This window comes from Neovison vison, chromosome 1 (genome assembly GCF_020171115.1).
Source record: "Neovison vison isolate M4711 chromosome 1, ASM_NN_V1, whole genome shotgun sequence".
In the NCBI taxonomy this organism is placed as follows: Eukaryota; Metazoa; Chordata; class Mammalia; order Carnivora; family Mustelidae; genus Neogale; species Neogale vison.
The window spans coordinates 80,988,067-81,006,359 of NC_058091.1; positions in this window are offsets into that span (position 1 = coordinate 80,988,067).

Below are 18,293 nucleotides of genomic sequence, written 5' to 3' on the forward strand. Positions count from 1 at the left end.
AGTGTAGTCATCTGTTACTCTGTACAATAAAATACAGCTATCTAAAGCATCGCTCAAGTGAAACTCTTACCTCAAAGTCCTCTCGTCCCCAGGAGGACACTGGGGAAACCCAGAGCAGGCAGTTGTCAAAATAGTTCTCAGACCCAGAATCACAGCCCCGCCTCCTCCTTTGGTGTGCAAACTATACATTCTCCAGCACATATACTAAAATTGATCTACTTTTTTATTCTACACTGATCCACACCTTTTTCTTTTTTCAGATTTTATTTATTTATTTGACAGAGTGAGAGAGCACATACAGTGGGGAGCAGAAAAGGAGAGGGAGAAGCAGGCTCCCCGCAGAGCAGGAAGCCCAATGCGGGGCTCCATCTCAGGACCCTGGGATCATGACCTGAACTGAAGGCAGTTGCCTAACCATCTCAGCCACCCACATTTGATTGTCACATCCTTGTTCCAAATTTGACATATTAAAATTTTCTTCTCTACACTTAAAAGTACATCGATTTTTATCAACTGTATTTCTAATGCCCCATTTCTGTTATTATTTGTTATGTCACAGCTCTGTGACATTTGGAATCTCTAAGAAGTGGGACATTCTTCAAAATGAAAACGCTCAAAAAAAAAAAAAATGAAAACGCTCTATTAATGAGTACAACTAAGCCTGTTTACAAAATACCTATGAACACTATCCTTAAAAATGCCATCCATACAAAAAATAAATATTTTATGATTCCAATATGTAAGATATCTAGAGTAATCAAATTCATTGAGACAGAAAGTGGAGGGGTGGTTGCCAAAGCTAGGGGAAGGGGAGAATGGGGAGTTGTTTAATGGGTATAGAGTTTTGCTAGACGAAAAGAGTTCTGGAGATTGGTTGTGTAACAATGCAAATATACTTAACACTACTGAGCCCTCACTTAAAAATGATTAAAATGATAAATTGTAGATGTATATTGTAGGGGTTCAGAATATGTCACCCCAAAATATACCACTTTGACATATTGATTATTTTGAGAAAGAACTGGGACAATGAGGATACTCTGAGCCTTCTTCGTCTCCCTGAAAGCAGAAGGCGACTTCCCAGTACCAGGAGGATAGAAAGTATCCTTATCACCAAAGGCAGGGAATTTCGGATTGAGAAGACTATATAAACAAACCTTGTTACTTCTTCACCACTTACTACCCGCAGGCCAAATCCCTTTGTCTCATCAATTCTTCACAAGTTAGTCTTTTCTGAAAGGTTAAAGAGCTTCCTGCTTTGGTTACTTCTTTCAACTTCATATTTTTTTATGGGGTTCCTCTATGTACAAAATTAAATCTTTTTTCCCTGTTTATCTATCTTATATCAACTAAATTATTAGACCAGCCAAAAAAAAATCTAGAAGGGAAGAAAGGATAATTGTTCTACCTTTACAGAGTTTTCCTGCAATTTTTTTTTAAAGATTTTATTTATTTATTTGACAGAGAGAGATCACAGTAGGCAGAGAGGCAGGCAGAGAGAGGGGAGGAAGCAGGCCCCCTGCTGAGCAGAGAGCCCGATGCAGAACTCGATCCTAGGACCCTGAGATCATGACCCGAGCCGAAGGCAGCGGCCTAACCCACTGAGCCACCCAGGCGCCCCTCCTGCAATTTTTTAAAATGTCACCATGATTGAAAAAGGAGGTATTTCAAATCTCTAACTTCTGGGTAAAGAGTTGTCTGGAAGGACCCTCTCTACCTGTTATCCCTTTCTGCCAAAGGAGGCTGAACAGGGTATATTCTTGTTGGGTTCTTACCAAAAGGGAGCCCAACAAAAGATCAGAGGTGGGAGGAAAGTGACAGAGGCATTCCCCCACCCTTGGCTCCCTTCCAGGGAGGCCATCCTGGGCTGACGGTATCCCTGGACATTAGGTGACCCACTCTCTACCCCTGGTAACCTTCAGCTTCTGGTAACCTCTCTTACTGTGGCCCTTGAGATGTAGGGGTGGTGAAAACCCCACCAGATTCCTGCACTGCTACAATAATTTCCCTACCACACCCCATTTTTGTAATTATCTCTTTATTGGTGGACCCCTCTCAAATTACCCTAACTTGAATGTGTTTGTTGGAAGGCTGACTGATGCATCCACTATTCAGAAGCTCTTTCTTCAAGGTAACATCCAAATGTCCCCCCACTTGGTGTGCTCCTGGGAAAATCTCCCCCTTGCTGGCTTGCTAGTTGCTCCTAACAACCTACTAAGGTACACATTACGAGCCAGACTCTAAAAACTTTTGCTCACAGAATGTTGACCTAGAGATCCACTGCAGAATTAGACCAACTCTTTTCAGAATTCAAAGTAGGTTGCCAGTTGTAGTTGCTAAGTTGTGGATGTGTAATTTATATGTCAGAATATGCAAAATCTCCAACGTTGTTAGCAAATTGGTATGGCCATCTAGTTTATAACTAGCTCTTCAATGAATGTAAGGAAATAAATCTGAAGTAAAAGGCAATATTTCATTGTTAGACTTGCTTAAAGATGACCACAGTAGTCATTGTTAATCATACATTGATTGATTAGTTGATTGATTGATTGATTACTAAAGCCAGCTGGGACCAGATTTACATATAAATTTTCTGAAAGCTTATCCCAAGAAAACTATGAATAAATGCTATGGCCTAGAAATGAATCAAAATTATCAAGCAACAACAATGTTTATAAAAAATAATTTATAAGTAACACCTTTCAAAGAACTTTCAAAGCCTTAGTAAAATAAATTTAATTACAATTAATATTCTCTGAGCCTAAATGAGCAGGAGTTCTAAGGCTTTATGAACCCCAGGAATTTTTATGACTAATTAGGCATACACATATGCACTTTTCTAGCCTCATCACTTTCATCAGACACATAACCCCCAGAAAGCTAAAACAACTGAGGTTGTACCTATTTGGAATATACAGGTTAGTAATTGTTACCAAAAGTACTTTAAAGATGTGAAATAAAATGAACCACAGGGTTATTTGATCTTTTAATTGGGCTATTAGTTTGTTCATGATTTTACATCTTTTCAATGTAAAATGTAAATTTTACATCTTTTCAACGTAAAATCTTTTCTTAGGTTTGCCAGCTGGGTGGGAGGGAACCTCTACTACCAGGGTGAAACTTACTTTTTGACCCATTATCATTTAGATGAACCCCTCATAAGCAATGATTTCAGCGGGATTCATTTTAATAGCATGTAAAACTATCATCTTTTTAATAGGGAATAAGGATTTTACATCCCTAGGTAAAATTTTATAAATAGATATAGATTTTTTTAATTGTAATTATAATTGCTGGAATAGAGTTAAAAACCAATGGACTAGGTATAACCATTATTGCTTTGATCTAAAAATTTAAGAGATGTTAGCCAAAGTTTCAACGTAATTTATTCTAAAAAGGTACATAAAATATTGCCAGTGAGTAAGTCATTACACTTGTCAGATGAACTTTGATTCTATAAAGCTCTTTGCATTGTCAACATATATAAGAAGTCTTTAGTGCAGTGGCTAAGGACTAAAGTAGTAGGAATTCTGACTGTATTTAAGTTATTTATAGGCCAGGTAGTTAAGCCAAATGAAATGAAAAGATAAAAATCCTTTGAATTAAAAAATTTCTTTAGCTATAGCTTATAACTCCCTAAACACTGATTAGCTAAGATTATGAATAGTCAAGAACGTTTTAAATCTTCTAAAAGAGGGGCGCCTGGGTGGCTTAGTTCTTTAAGCCGCTGCCTTCAGCTCAGGTCATGATCTCAGGGTCCTGGGATCGAGTCCCACGTTGGGCTCTCTGCTTGGCAGGGAGCCTGCTTCCCTTCCTCTCTCTCTCTGCCTACCTCTCTGCCTACTTGTGATCTCTGTCAAATAAATAAATCTTAAAAAAAAAAAAAATCTTCTAAAAGAAATAAAATGAGAATTTCCAAGGCCAATTTTATTTATAATCAGTGACACAGGGTTCCACAAATAGTAATTGATGGGGAATATGATTTTGAAGTGTGCTTTATAAATGTTTGTGTCTGAAGATTTATTTAAACCTGCATGTTACAACTGCAACATAATCTCATAATCCGCAAAGGGGGAACTCAGAATTAAAAATAGAGAAGGAAGAAACAAATCTTTCTAGTTATACTTCTCTACTGCTTAAAAAAAATTACTGCCTATTTTTATTTCCTAAATACCTCTATGTCCCACCACAGATTCTGTGACCAAAACATCTATACATATTGCAAAGAGTATAAACAGCAATGAACTTGTTATCATAAACAGCAGAGGTTTAGGAAAGGAGCTGGATTTTGTTGGCCTAGCAATACCTGAATTCCCCTGTGTAAGAGAAGCCCTTCAGAGTCCTTCTCCCACTTCTCTCTCCCATGACTGAGGCTAGAAAGTCAGAGGACTAGCCATCTGGTGCATCTATAAACATCCACAACCCTACCCAGAAAGAATGCTTGTCCTCCAAGAGGATGGGTCAATTATTTCACCCTCAAAGGAAAAGTTGTACTAAAAAGTGACAAATGGTCTACTTAAAAAGGATATAAATACAGCCAAATTCTGATAGGTACTGCATCAATTTCTTCGCAAAGCACAGTACCACACTGTTCTATTTCACTGACAGTTCAGATCTTTATGCCTTTTTGAGAAATTGCTTTGCCTTATTCTCACTCCAATTAGCCTTCTAAACTAGTTAGCATGAAGCCAGGCATAAGTGATAGCATCAAATAATCACTCAGCTGAGAGCAAATATCTTAGAGTCGACACTAGAATGTTGGTTTGGTTAAAATATTAATAAGTTTAAATGCCACTCCGGATTTTCTAACGTCACTGAGCTTTGTAAATTCCAGATCTGGCAATTTCAGGAACTATTTAAAATGAAGAAAAATGGCACTCAAACTGAAAGGCCTACACTGCTCCTATATCTAAAATTCTCTTTTTTAAAAAGATGTTTTTATTAAAAATGTGATACATTTCCCCAAACAGCAACAACTGTACAATGAGATATCACAACACACCTACTAAGATGGCTATAATGAAAAAACTATAGACAATGATACTAAGAAATTTGAATCCTTATAGATGGGACGTAAAATAATGCAGCCACTTTAGAAAACAACTTGGAAGTTCCTACAAATGTTAAACATGGAGTTACTATATGATACAGCAATTCTATATGACTACCAGTTCCTAGGGATATACCCAAGAGAATGGAAAACACACTTGAACATGAATGTGCATAGCAGCATAATACCTACAAAGCAGTGGCAACCCAAATGTCCATCAAGTGATGAATGAATAAACAAAATGTAGTACACTCATACACTGGAATGTTATTTGGTCGTAAAGAGGAATGAAATACTGATACAGGCTGAAACATGCATGAACCTTGACAATACTATCTTAAGCAAAAGGAACCAGACACAGAAGGCTACATATTATGATTCCATTTCTATGAAATGTCCAGAATAGGCAAATGCATAGAGACAGAAAGTAGATTAATGGCCATCCAGGGGCTAGGAGAAGCAAAGGAACAAGGAGTATTATAACTAATGGGTACATTTTCTTTTTGCAGTAATGAAACATCCTAAAATTAGTGTTGATGCCTGCCCAACTCTGAATACACTAAAAAAAAACCACTGAATGGTACAGTTTAAAAGGGTGAACTTTAGGACATGAGAATTATATCTCAATGAAGTTATTTTAAAATAGCAAAAACCTCACCAAAAAAATGTTAAAACTAAATTTAAAAGATCAGTAAAGTTGTAAGATACAAAATCATATACAAAATCGGTTGTTTATATGCACTAACAATGAACTACCAGAAGGAGAAACTAAGAAAATGATCCCATTTACAATAGAATCAAAGAGAATAAAATACTTAGGAATAAGTGTAACCAAGGAGGGAAAAGATCTGTATACTGAACGCTATTAAACATTGTAACAAAAAATTATAACAAAAAATTGAAGAAAACACAAATAAACTGAAAGATATTCTGTGTTCATGGAGTGAAAAAATTAATACTGTTAAAATATTGGTAACAGCCAAAGAGATCTATAGATTCAATACAATCCTAGCAAAATTCCAATGGCATTTTTCACAGACATAGAAACAAAAGTCTACTCATATGGAACCACAAAAGACCCCATATAGCCAAAGCAATCTTGAGAAAGAACTAAGCTGGAAGTAGCACACTTCCTGATTTCAAACTATACTGTAATCCAAACATTATAGTATTGGCATAAAAACAAACACATAGACCAATGGGATAGAATTGAAACCTGGGAATAAACCCATACATATACAGCTAACTAATTTTCAACAAAGAAGCCAAGAATATACAATGGAAAAAGGATAATCCATCCAATAAATGGTGTTGGAGAAAATGGCATTCACATGCAAAAGAATGAAATCGGACCCCTTTCCTACACCATACACAAAAATCAACTCGAAATGGATTAAAGACTTGAACTTAAGACCTGAAACCAGAAAACTCCTAGAAGAAAACATAGGGGATAAGCTCTTTGACAATGGTCTTGGCAAAGACTTTTTTTTTTTATTTGACACCAATGACAAATGCAACAAATTCAAAAATAGACAAGTGGCATTACATCAAACTAAAAAGTTGCTGCACAGTGAAGGAAACAATCAACAAAATGAAAAAGCAGCCTACCAAATGGAAGAAAATATTTGCAAACCACATAGCTGATAAGGGGTTAATATCCAAAACATACAGGAACTCCTACAACTGAAAAGTAAAAAAACACTTTAAAATGGGCAAAGACATTTTTCCAAAGAAGACACACAAATAGCCAACAGTCACATGAAAATATGTTCAACATCAGTAATCAAGGAAATGAAAATCAAAACCACAATGAGATTCACTTCACACCTGTTACGATGTCCATTATCAAAAAGATAAGAGATAAATGTTGGCAAGGATGTGGAGAAAAGGGAAGACTTGTACAGTTAGTGGGAATGTAAACTAGTACAGCCACTATGGAAAACAGTATGTTTTGAACCGTATGTTCAAAATACTGTTTTGAACATACGGTTCAAAACATACTGTTCAAAACAGTATGTTTTGAAAACAGAGTTTCTTCCTACTGTTTAAATTAAAATAGCTTCCTCATACTGTCTTAATTAAAAATAGAACTACCCTATGATCCAGCAACCCTTTCTCTGGATATATATCCAAACAAAACAAAATCATTATCTCAAAGAGATACTGTACTTTCATATTCATTGCAGCATTACTCACAACAGTCGTGATATGGAAACAACCTAAGTGTCCATCCGTGGATGAATGGATAAAGAAGATGTGGTATGGAATATTATTCAACCTTAAAAAAGAAGAGGGTTCTGATATTTGCAACAACATAGAAGGACCTCCTGGGCATTATGCTAAGTGAAATATGCCAGACAGAGAAAGACAAATAACTACATGATATCACTTATGCATGGAATCTTAAAAAAAAAAAAAAAAGTGCAACTCCTAGAAACGGAGAATAGGATGGTGGTTGCCAGAACTGAATAGTGGGAGAAACAGAAAGAGATTAGTAGAAGGACACGAACTTTCAGTTATAAGATGAATAAAGTCTGACCATCTAATGTAAAACACAGTAACTATTGTTGCTGGATGTATACATATAACAAGTCAGCACGTACTACAATTTTATTTGTCAATTATACATCGAGAAAGCTGGAAAAGGAAATCACAGATTTCCAATCAAAGCATAAGCAGAAACTTTAAACTTAAAAAAAAAAGAAAACTGATGACATACAGAAGTTTCTTTCAGTCTCTTTTTTCTCATACTTCATAGTTGTGGTTATCTTGCATTCACTGATAATTTTAAATTGTACCTTCTTATTACAAATTCATCAGAAACAGAATTTTAATGGCTGCACAATATTCTATGAAGGTCATTTACCACAACAATAAAGAAAATTATTATCAAGTGTTTATTGTGAGCTAAGCATTGTTCTAAGCCATTTATATACATTATCTAATTTAATACTGATGACAACTTTGTGGAATAGATTTCCCATAGAAATTTTCCCATAGAAATTTTATTTTATATAGGAAAAAATCAAGGCTTAATTAATTTTTTGGCTCGTGAGGTGTAGAGTCAGCATACAGACAGAGGCAGCTCTGCCCCAGGACCCCAAAGCTTGAATAATAATGAGGTAGTACTCATGATTTCCTTCACTATTTTTTATACTATTTTACATTTAAGTTCTTTTGGTTTTTTTACTATTATAAACAATAAGGATTGTTCTTGAATGCTGAAGATCATACTTCCTCAGCTTCTGTGGATAGACCTAAAGGCATCCTAATAAACTTTCACCAACTAAATTAATTAAATAACTTTAATTTAAAAAAAAAATTCCCAGCCTTATGAAAACAAGTGAAGCTCAGTTCTTTTGCCAACAGATCATTTCCACTCTTGGGCAGTAAGAGATGTCAACCGCACCCAGTTAAGAGAGGCTGTAGGAAAATAACTGCTAGATGATGATCTCATTGCTGGGAGGGACCATCTGTTTTCTTGTTTGTATTCCCATCACCTCCCTGATCTTCTGGTTTGAAGTTTATATTGAATAAACGACTAAACTACTTTGAGAGAAACAGCAATGCCTGAGCAGAAGAACAGCAGCTGTCAGAAGACAGCACTGCTCCTAAGAAGAGAACTCTGGCGAGGTATCTAGGTATTTGCTCTACCCCCTTTGTTTAGAAATGGGGATGGCTCTTTTCTTTTGCAGGAACCTCTTCCCCAGCTCTTTGCTTCAGCATAATTAATATAGAGACCTTTGAAACTCAAACACATGCATTGTTCTATCCTGACTCCAAATAATCTCAGAGGTTACACCTATATAAACACTGACTTAAATGTTGGTATAAATTCAGAGACACTCTTAGCAAAACTAGATAAGCATCATGTTAAAAAGGAAAAAATTGCCATGTAAATATACTATAAAAGGAGCTTCTATTGACCCAGGTCAAAACATATGATTCTTTTACATAGGATTCTTTAAGCTGAACAGAAAGTACAACAAAAGACATTGTTCATAAGGCTGCTTTTGTACATACAAGCTCTCTCCAGGACTTTTCAGTTTAAAAATACAATAGTACAGGGGCCCCTGGGTGGCTCAGTCCATTGGGTGTTTGCCTTGGCCTCAGATCAGGATCCCAGTGTTTCTGGAATTGAGTCCCACATCGGACTCCCTACTCAGTAGGGAGCCTGCTTCTCCCTCTCCTGCTTCTCCTGCTTGTGTTCTTTCTCTCTGTCAAATAAACTAATAAAATCTTTTTTTAGAAATATAATAATACAAAAGGATAGTAAAAAAAGAAAATTCCTGTATCGACCACCCAACATAACTATTTTCATTTCACCCGTTACTTTAAATCCTTATGCATATTAATAAATATTTATATGTTAGAAATTGTAGTGTAAACTTAATTTTATTCTATTCTATATGTGCATTATATTAATCACATATTCTGTTTTTACATATCGGATCATATGCATTAGTCCATTTTTATGTATAATCCACACATTGATAATTTTAAGGAATCTATAATATTCCATTGCATTCATGTATCCTTATTTCCTAATGTTGAGCAGTTACTGGCAGGGAGTTAGAAAATTATTTGTATTTTTAATTTTATTTTGTTTTTGACTGTAATTCGGTTGCATTCTGTCCATGAGTGAAGCATCTCAACCCAGAGATATGTGTAAGCAAAGGGGAAAATTGTGTCTTCTTCCTCTCAGCCTCTAATTACGTTTATTTGAGCCAAGAAGTGCCTCACTAATACTGTCAGAGCCAATGTGAAGAAAGTGTCCCAGCTGGAGTTCACTGTAGCCACCATTAAACACTCCTTAAACCAGCTGGAAAAAGGAAAACACAGAGGCATTGATCAAATATTGCCCTCAAGAAGTATGGTTCTTCACTGTTCTGTGACATTCTGGTGAGTGGGTCCACCATTTCCAATAGCCCTTTCCAACCAACAACAAAAGGAACCAATAAACCAGCCCAAGGACAGGCCATTTCCTAGTCTGGTTTGCCATTCTTTCCTCCCAAAGATGGCAGCTTTAATAGCCACTCTATAGAATTGATCAACTGAGGTTAAGATGGACAATTAATTGCTTTATCCCTCTGCAGAAATAACCTTCCACCTCTGGGTTCTTGTTGCCCTGAGTTTCATTTATTCAGTAATTATTTACCAAGCACTTACCATACCAGACATTGTGCTGGTCTGTGGGGATGCAATAGAGAACGTAAAAGACACAGCTGAGTGTCCTTGTGGATCTTTAATTTGAATAAACATACAAACAAAAGACATAAATTAAAAGAACAGCTGGTTTTATGAATGTTATGATGAGAATTAAAAGCGCTCTATGATCAAGAATAGCAGGAAGTGTCTACATTTGATCTTACTGTGGAAGTTATATTTTAGGCAAATGCTGAGGAAGAAGAGCCAGTCGTGCAAATAGCTGACAGGAGAATATTTCAGGCAGAGGAAACTGTAAGTGCAAAGGCCCTGAGGCTGCAAAAAGCTCAGTTGTGGGAATTCCCAGAGAGCCAGGTTGGTGACAGCACAGTGCTGAAGAGGAGACAGACACAGGATGTGGTAAATGAGGTGGGCAGGGGTCTGCACAGGACCAAGGTTACACTGCATTAGACCTACCCTCATCATTGGGGTGAAGTGAGGTCTGTACACTAAAACCAAGACCCTGCTTCCCCAGACTTCCCTGTTCCTCAGCAAGTATAACCTCACTCCCACTCTCAGCCTTGACTCCACCATTACGGCCCTTATCTCTGTTTGTCTGCCATTCATGGGCAGCCCATGACTCCCACCTTATATGCTACACTCCTCTTCCCACAGACCGCCCTGTCCCTCTTCTGCCCCACCTCCCCAGTTTCTGAAATCCTGCTACCTTGCCTTCTGGGATTCACAGTCCCTCATCAGCAAAATTTCCTACATGCCCAAGCTGTTCTCTGAATATTTCTCTTCCTTTCCTTCTGTAATGGAAATCTGGCTCTCCCATGAAGACCTTGCCTTCCTGCAGCACTTGCAGTCGGAGACCCTTTTCTCCCACACCCCATAGACCGTGGGATCTGCAGGTGGGACGGGGTTCCTATTGTGTTCAGATTGATCTTCCTTCTCCCTGAACTTCTCCCTACTTTGAATGTCATGCCTTCAGATCATGTCATCCACTACCTGTCATTGTAGCTGTCAGCCCTCCTATTTTTCAGTGATCTCAGTCCCTTGCTCACTGTCATTCAATTTTCCTCAAACCTAGTCCACCTGCATCTTTGCTTATCTCAGTAGATGGCAACTCCTACCTTCCACTTTCTCCAGGTGAAGTCCTTGATGTCATCACTAACCCCCTCTGTCTCTCAGGACAATCTGCTAAGAAATGCTATTACCTCTGCCTTCAAATGTATCCTCTGGAATCTGACACAGGCCATCACTCCAAGGCTGCCAGCTACCATTCTCTGTTGCCTGGATTACTACAACAACCTCCAAATAGGAGTCCCTGCTTTTATACTCCCTATCACGCTGCTTTCAAAATGTAACTTAGATCGTGATATTCAGCTGCTCAATCACTGTCATGGCTTTCCATTTCCTCAGACAAAAAGCCCAAGTCCATTCATTGGCCTGCTTGGCTCTAGGTGACCTAGCACCCAGTTACTGATCAACCTCACTCACCAGGTTCTACCTGTTCTGAAATCCTTGCTGGGTCTTGAAAACACACATTTCTGCCTTAAAGCATTTGACATTCCTAGGTGTTTTCCCCTGCAGATTTCTGTACGCCCTCTCATCTCCTCTAATTAATCAAGTGTTGCCTTCTTCCAAACCTAATGACCAAATTAAGAATCATCACTCACCTCCACAACACTCCTAAACCCCTCTGGTCTATAATTGTTCGTACTTCTTTGGTGTTGGTTGTGATCTCTCCTCTTTCATTCATTATTATTTTTTTTTTTTAAGATTTTATTTATTTATTTGACAGAGAGAAATCACAAGTAGATGGAGAGGCAGGGAGAGAGAGAGAGAGAGAGAGGGAAGCAGGCTCCCTGCTGAGCAGAGAGCCCGATGCGGGACTCGATCCCAGGACCCTGAGATCATGACCTGAGCCGAAGGCAGCGGCTTAACCCACTGAGCCACCCAGGTGCCCCAATTATTATTATTTTTTTTTAATGTGGATCCTTTCTCTTTTCTTTCTGATAAGTCTGGCCAGGTGTTTATTGATCTTATTAATTCTTTCAAAGAACCAGCTCCTAGTTTCGTTGATCTGTTCTACTGCTCTTTTTGTCTCTATTTCATTGATTTCTGCTCTGATCTTTATTATTTCTCTTCTTCTGCTGGGTTTAGGCTTTGATTGCTGTTCTTTCTCCAGCTCCTTTAAGTGTGGGGTTGGGAGGTGTATTTGAGACCTTTCTTGTTTCTTGAGAAAGGCTTGTTACCCCTCTATTCTAGTATACTTTTTTGTATTGGCATTGTTGCACTTATTTGAATCCATTAGTAAATGAATTGCTTTTTTTTTAAGATTTTTATTTTTAAGTGATCTCTATACTCAACATGGGGTTCAAAGTCACAACCCAGAGACCAAGAATTGCATACTCCACCGAGCCATCCAGGCAACCCTAAATGTATAGCTTATTAATGTTCTCCTGCCACCAGAATATAATTTCCATGAGGCAAGGATTATTTCCCATTCTGTCTGCTTTTGTACCCCTAAGTGTTTAAAAACCATATCTACCTCATAATATAGGCTCAGTGAACAGTTTTAGAATCATAACACATGTGAGGTATTCTGATTATATTCTAAGTGAAATTAAAGCTGTTGAGAGCTTTAAGTAGGTAATCAATGTGATTGATTACAAATACAAATAAGATTGTATTTACTGGGACGCCTGGGTGGCGCAGTTGGTTGGACGACTGCCTTCGGCTCAGGGCGTGATCCTGGAGTCCCGGGATCGAGTCCCACATCAGGCTCCCAGCTCCATGGGGAGTCTGCTTCGCTCTCTGACCTTCTCCTCGCTCATGCTCTCTCTCACTGTCTCTCTCTCTCAAATAAATAAATAAAATCTTTAAAAAAAAAAAAAGATTGTATTTACTTATTTGAGAGAGGGAAAGTGCACTTGTAAGCAGGGGAGGAAGCCCATAACCTGGAACTGAAATCAATGTCATAACCCTGAGATCATGACCTGCACTGAAACCTAGAGTCGGATGTGCTTAACTGACTGAGCCACCCAGGCGCTCCAATCTGACTTACATTTTAAAAGATGACTTTCATTGCTATATGGTGACTAGGTTACAAAATTAAAAGAAGAAGAAGGAGAAAGAGATGAAGGAGAAGAAACCAAAAGAGAAACTAAGAGGTTATAGCTGGAGTACAGGGGATGTGCTGTCAATGTTGCTGGAAAATTGACTCAGTGTATCTTTTGAAGGTGAGTTCACAGTACTTGCACCTTTATTGAATGAGCCTAGTGAAGGAAGAGAGAGAAACTGAAGAGGAATCTAAAGTTTTTGGCTGGAAAAATGTGTGGGAGGAAGTAGGGATCTACTGAGAAAGGGAAACTGAGGGAGTATATTGGGCTGCTATGGACTAAATGTCATTTTCCTTGAAGTTTACATGTCGAAGCCTAACCCCCAGTGTGATGGTGGGAGAAGGTGGGGCTTTTGGGAGGTGATTAGGTCCTAATGGTGGAGCCCTCCTGGGTGAAATTAGCATCCTTATAAGCAGAAACATGGGAGAGCTTCCTCTGTCTCTCTCTTTCTCGGTTGTCTACCATGTGAGGATACAAAGAGAAGACAGCTGTTTGAAAACCAGGATGAGTGCTCTTATCTGACACCGGAGCCTTGATCTTTGAAATTCCCAGCCTCCAGACCGTGAGAAAAACACGTTGTCTACATCACCCATCTATGGTGTTCTGTTACAGCAGCCTGAACTGACTAAGGCATAGGCATATCTTATATCTCCTTCGATCAGCTCAGCCTTTCTTGTCTCTGGACCTTCTGATGTAGTGTCCTGCCTCAGTCAGCACTGTAGGTGGACACTGCTCTGCCCCTGATATTGACCAACCAGCTCCACACCAAGGGTCTCTGGCTGCTCCTTGACAATGGTAAACAAAAGGAGGACAGAGTGCACAGATAAATTTTCCTTCTCCCAAAGTTGGCCTGATCTCCAACCAGCCTGCTCAAAGAACTCCACACATTCAAGGTTTTACCATGGCCAGGGCAGAAACATGTCACCTTGCATGGCTTCCCATGCCTGCCTGCCTTGCTGTCCATCATTTTATAGCATTAACATTAAACCTTGCCACGGGCTGTTTTCTTATGAAATCTGACTCAGTTGGGGAGAAATAGATTTGTGGACAAAACTCAAGAATCATCTCCTCTTTTGAGAAGTTTTGATCTTCCTAAAGAGGAAGAGGGAAATGGGTCAACAAACTGTACAGGACCGATGATGAGAAAGAAGATATGATGGGGCGACCCCAGAGTGTAGGAAAGTCCTAAATGCACATGAGTTAGAATTGCTGGGCATGTTGAATATTCTTACAACGTCTATGATCATGTGGGACTTGCAACCTGATTTTCTGATTTTTCTTGAGCAAAACTCAGCTGCTAGGGTACAAGCACCAAGAGTAGAGTTGGGTTCAACTTAGCTAAGTTAAGGGTAAGTAAGTGATAAGAGAAGAAAGGCAGGAACTCTAAGGTGGACAAAGAAGAAATTAAAGTCAGGAGAGTTGACTGATCTTGAGAAAGAAGTGAAATCAGTGAACTAGAGGCCTCAATAAGGTCAAAAAATTGGAATGGAGAAGGTTCTAGAATAGGGTCAGCAAACTTTTTTTTATAGAGTACTAGATAGTATTTTCGGCCTTGGGATCCACCTATTATTCTGTTTATACTTCTTTTATTTTAGTTTATTTATTTGACACAGAGAGAGAGAGAGAGAGGTCACAAGTAGGCAGAGAGGCAGGCAGAGAGAGGAAGGGAAGCAGGCTGCCTGCTGAGCAGAAAGCCCGATGCAGGGCTCCATCCCAGGACCCTGGGATCACGACCCGAGCCGAAGGCAGAGTCTTTAACCCACTGAGCCACCCAGGTGCCCCCTGTTTATACTTCTACTATTATTTTAAAATGTAAAAACTGTTCTTAGCTTGAAGGCTGCACAAAAACTATCCTTGGGCCACCTATGGCCTGTGGGCCATAGTTTGCTAACCCTTGTTCTAGAGCTTGTAAGCTAGAAGACTAGAAGGCAGAAGGCAGAAAGCATATGTTTCCAACTGAGATTTGCAGGAGGTAATGTTTCTGAATGTGACGACAGACATGATGTGAAAGTACAGTAGATGGAAAGATCATTTGAAGTGAGTAACTGAGAGACCAATAACCCATATGAACCACTGAACCACTGAAACTAATGAGGGTAATAAGGGGGAGGGTGCCAGATAAAAAAATATATGTGTTGTTTGAAAATCAAGTTTAACTGGGCATCCCATGTTTTTTTTGTTTTGTTTTGTTTTTTTTAAGATTTTATTTATTTATTTGTCAGAGAGAGAGAGCGAGAGCAAGCACAGGCAGAGTGGAAGGCAGAGTCAGAGGGAGAAGCAGGCTCCCCGCGGAGCAAGGAGCCCGATGTGGGCATCCCATGTTTTTATTGCTTAGTCTGACAACCCTAGTGGAGAGAGATACAGAACTGGAAACTGAAGTCTTCCATGAATAAGAGATGATAACAACACGGTCTAGCTATGTGACATGAACTTCAAAGGACCATGGTAGCGGGGGCAGACAGAAAGAAGGAAAAATGGCTTCAGAAGTGTGAGTGGGAAGTGAGGAAGACTCTTACCCCATGTTCTGGCACTGAGGCACAATGGGCACTTGAGAAGGCTGAAGGAGAACTGCCTCAGGATAGTGGCCTCTGGCCTCATTTTAGTAATGAAAGGAGAGGATGTTGAGAATCCAGAGAGATTTGGGGGGGGATGTATGGCAGGCTGAAAATGTGCAAGAGTTTGTTGATCACAGTTCTAGAATGTCAGGGGATTTGGTGAGTGTGTTAAAGAAGGAAGAATCAGGGAAAATAAGCTGAAAGTGAGTGTTCTGGGAGTGGGGCTTTGAGGCCGCCTGAGGAGAGTTGGGTAGCAAGCAAGGCATGGTGACTGGGTCTGTTCTCTCAGAGGAAGGGCAGACAGCCTTATTGCCCTGAATACTTAGCTTGCTAAGTTGGTCTGTTTATTGTGTGTGAGCTGGGACTCCCAAGAAGTTGATGCCCGGATGGATTAGACATGCTGGCATGACTTAGTAGGGGAACTGCCTGTAAAGGGTAATGGGGAGAGGCTGCAGTGGAAGGGAAGAGGCAGGTCCCACACCTGTGGGAGGAAGAAGGGAAAGAACTGGAATCCTGCAGGAGCACAGTGGTAAGAAAGTCCCTGTGGGGCTGGTGGGGAATCGCTAGCCACTGTTGTCCCCGAGAGCTCTACCCTCTCACACAGGAGCTGCACCCCTGCCCCACCCCTTGGGTGCTCAAACCTGAGGAAGTGTGGGCCCCGAGGAGCAGCAGGGAGCTGTCAGTCAACTGCACTCCCCTCTGTTATAACAGACAAGTCATAAAATTTCCCCGTCCTTTTTCCCTTTTTTGAACAGCTGCACACAGCATCTTGAATAGGAAGTGTGTCTTTCAAAGAGCCTTTATGGCATTAGGAATGCCATTGCTGTGCTTCGCAGGACCCATTCTTCCTCTATCCCAAATACAGAAATCTACCATGGATGTCCTGGGCCCTGCACCTGTCTTTTTTTGTCTTTTCTGATATTTCAAATAGCTTTCTCAATTCAGTTTCTCTCTTTTCTATGTATGTTTTCTTTAAAAAATATATTTTTTCTATAAAAAAATATAAAATATATATACATATATATATATATATATCGACTATCTCAAGTCATTAAAAAGGACTACTGTCAATTTCTTTATTTTATTCCTAAAAGAATAAGATTCAGTTTCTCTTTAGAGTGAAGCCTGTTAGGTGGGCCACTCTTCTCAGGTAGGAGAAGGAATAACTTCTGTGCTCTGACCCATGAGTGCTAGAAGGGACAGAAGAAAAGGAAATAGGAAACTGCTTTATATAAAACCCATTAAACTTTCAGTGACCAGAAAACCAAAAATATTATCTTAAAAGATTTTTTTAATGATTTCATGGACATTAGGAGGTCCCTACCTGCTTACTTTCCAGAATAAATAAAATTCAGGGATTATACAGTTTTTACTGTTAAAAGAATATACGCATATGCATGGTCTTGTAATTTTGCTATGTTATTTTGCTATACTCTAAAATTACCAAAAAACCATAGAAATGATTTCTCTAGGACTGTTAAACAGTCCAAAAACTATTTCGTGTAATGAAAATATTCAACTCTATATACCAAGAAACTGCTTCTTTAGAGAAATATGAATTGCCCAAATTACCCTTATTTGCCTTCTTACCTGAAGCTAAATCTGCTGCATGCTTTTTTGTAGGACTTTAGTACAGGAAATTGCCACATCCCTGATACAACCAAAACAATTTGCATAGTGATTAGAGCATGACAGTCCTTCATCAGCAGACAAGGGAATAGAGAAACCAAAAAAGACAGTGCCACTTTGTTACCGCGTGGTAATGTAAAATAAAGTATGTCTCGTTTGTATATTCTACAGAATAGGCTTGCTCACCTTTCTTGGAATTCAGTTGTTTCTTTTTTCTTAATTATCTTGGTAAAGTAAACATAACATAAAATGTACCATTTTAACCTTTTTAATATGCACAGTTCTGTCGCATTAAGAACATTCACATTGTTGTGCAACCATCAATGCCACTTATATCCAGAACTTTCTGGTCTTCCTCCCAGCTGAATTTCTTACATTTTAAACATTAACTCCCTGACCCTCCTTCTCCCACTGCCTGGCCACTTCCCTTCTTTTTTTTTTTAATTTTTAACTTTTTAATTACTTTTCAGTGTATTAGAATTCATTGTTTTTGCACCACACCCAGTGCTTCATGCAATACATGCCCTCCACAATACCCACCACCAGGCTGGCCCAACTTCTCACCCCTCACCCTTTCACAGCCCTTAGATTGTTTTTCAGAGTCCATAGTCTCTCATGGTTCATCTCTCCCTCCAATTTCCCTCAACTCCCTTTTCCACTCCTTCTCCCAACGTCTTCCCCTGTTATTTCTTATGCTCTACAAATAAGTGAAACCATATGATAATTGACTTTCTCTACTTGACTTACTTCACTCACATAATCTCTTCCAGTCCCGTCCATGTTGAT